The sequence below is a fragment of the Microtus ochrogaster genome, chromosome 7 (genome assembly GCF_000317375.1).
Source record: "Microtus ochrogaster isolate Prairie Vole_2 chromosome 7, MicOch1.0, whole genome shotgun sequence".
Classification (NCBI taxonomy): Eukaryota; Metazoa; Chordata; class Mammalia; order Rodentia; family Cricetidae; genus Microtus; species Microtus ochrogaster.
Window position 1 is genome coordinate 48,640,429 of NC_022014.1, and position 2,785 is coordinate 48,643,213.

Here is a 2,785-nt window from a genome sequence, read left to right on the forward strand (position 1 = left end):
TATATATATATATATATGAAAAGACCTAAAATAAAATGGAAAAGGTGCTGACCAACTACCTCCACGTCCTGCCTCACCTTCAAAGGCCACAGGCTTAGATGCCACAGTCTGCAGCTTCCTCTCTTGACATCTATAAGCAGTGACCCCTTGTCAGGAAGACCCCTGATGTGAAATCAGCCTTGTTTTCTTGTAGCAGAACAAGGTCCCCTACAGTAAAGGTTAACAGCAAAAGAACATGTGGATTTTCCCTTAGTCTGGTGTCATTTAGCAGAAAGATCAGTGAGAGCATGGAGGTGGGGGGGGGGATAAAACTAGGAAGACTTGAAGTCCACAGGGTGTGTCAATTAGTAAAATTCAGTAATCTCTTGCTTCATGTCTTTCTGACCACACCTTTGGGGACCTGGGGCCATGAATCAGGGCAGATGCCAAGCACAGACTCCGCTTCAGGACGGATTGGCATTCAGGGAAGTACTTTATAGATGTTCCCTGAGGGGATGGCAACAGAAGCCAGGAGATGGAGGCGATTCAAAAGCAGGCTTAGTAGGCCTTAGAAGGGGTTTTCAACTGCTGATAGTAGAGCCTGTTTTTCTAGGAGGGAAGCAAAGGCAGGGCCCTGGATGAACACCCTCATCACTTCCAGAGACCCTTTGGAGACTTCTTCACAGTTGGATGTCCACCCAGTCAGCTCTCCTTTCTCCGGGAAGCAACTGGCCCAGAGTGGCTCCTCCACATGGAAGCTAGGTATCTCAAAAGCATAAGCCTCTGTATTCAAGCTGCTGCAGTCCAGTCTGTTGCTAACACTGCCTGTGGCTGTAGATCCTGCTGTGTATGTCCTATGGCGTATTCCAGTGAAGGTTCTTCACCCAGCCCCACCTGCTGGGAGGGAGCCGTTGTCCTCGGTCGTCCCAAAGCACATGTCCTCAACAAAGAAGCCAGTCCCCTCCTGATGAACACAGGACATTCTGGAGCTGAGCTGAAGGTGGCCCAAGATTTCAGGAAAAGGGATCAACCCGGCATCTGGAGCACTATTCTGAGTAAATGCCTTCCTAAGAACTGCCTCCTTGGCTGTTCTACAGTGAACACATGCCCTGCATTTCCCAGGGACTCAAACATTGTCTCAGTAGGTTTTAGAGTACTTAATTAAAAATTCTTCCCCGAGCAATTTCTATCCTCCCTCCCCCCCCCCCTTTTTTTTTTAAAGAAACTGTCTAGAGTGGAATTTAATGTATGTGTCTTTATAAGACTGTTGAGACCTGAAGAAAAATGTTTCATGGTTCATTGGGATCTGAGTTTTGGTTATGGAGAAATCAAGGTCAGGCTATGAACAACATGGCAAAGACAGCATCCGCCCAGTCTGCCACACAAAACACTTGTGCCCGAGCCTCTGGACCTTAGCAGTCTACTCTCCTGCTGAGAATGCTCTCGCTGAGAACCTTTCAGAATGATAATCTATTGAAACTTTATCAAAAATATTTTTATAGTACAAAGACTATAAAAAAGAAAGACGAAAGCCCTTGGGAAGCAGTAAAGATGAAAGCAGTTGGGACCTTAGAGGTCGGCCCTGTTCAGTTCAAACTGCTCAAGCGAAGCATGTGGGCTCACCCTGCCACCATGTTCTCACAGGCTGTCCACACTAAGGTTCTCTGAGGCTCTGCTTCAGGCACAGGGGCATCTGAGGGATCTTAGGGACATGTGAGAGAGAAGAAGCCACATGTGTGAAGATGGTACACATGTGCCTCAAACTTATGACCCACAGAGCCGATAAAGGTGACAGGGTGGGAGCCTCCCATCTGCCCGTGTGACACACACACGTCTGGGTGGTGGAGCTGCAGTACCCTAACCAGGATCCGAACATCTTCACACACTGGTGAGAAGCGGCTGACTGTGGTATGAGCTCCTGCAGCAAGGAGGCAACTTCCTGGTCCCACACTGTAGCCATGCGTTTCTCATGTTAACTTGTTGTCATTCTGGATGTGTGGGACAAGCACACATGTCCCCAGTATCCACCATGCTGGCCACAGCGTCCTCTTCTGAAAGTTTGGCTGCCAGCACTCTAGTGTTTCCTCACGTTGGTGCTGAGGCTGGCGGGGTACCACTGGATTAGACAATCGAGATGGAAGAGAGGGGTCCCCATTTGGTATTTAACAGAATGTTGGTTTGGACTTCCCAATAAAACACTCAAAACTATTCTGGTGTTGATGGCTGTTGCTCTTGTCCCATGTGGTCATCGTGCGCCATAGGTAGTGGGGACAGAAGCCCTCCGTGTCTAGTGTCATCGTATGCCATGCTCCTCACAGATGCTGGAAAACGACAAAGCAGATGACTGTCTGATCCCGTGAGAGCAGACTCTGACCCCGTGGCCTGTGTCCTCCAAGTGCTGCAGGACAACAGAGGGGGAATGGAAGCCGAATCTCCTCGGGACAAAGTGAAGCGGGTCAAGGAGCCATGACTCAGATTCTGCATTGGTGGGACATTTTATCTGCAGGCTTTCGTGTGCATGTGAGAATCACAAAATGTATTTTACAAAACCCCAATGGCACCCTGATACAGAAGACACATTTGTAACAAACACACCATTAGCCCCCCGCCCCATCTCTTCTCTGGAAACGGCAAGGCTCACGGGCTGCCCATGCTCAGTGGTCGGCTCTAGGTGGGTATTCAGTACCATGAGGCTCACCTGGGCAATAACGTTGTCCTCAAACCTCACCTTGGGGGGAACTCTGCAATTTAACTCTGAACCCCAACTTGCACCCAGAGGTACTGCCATTCTTCCAAAACGGATGAT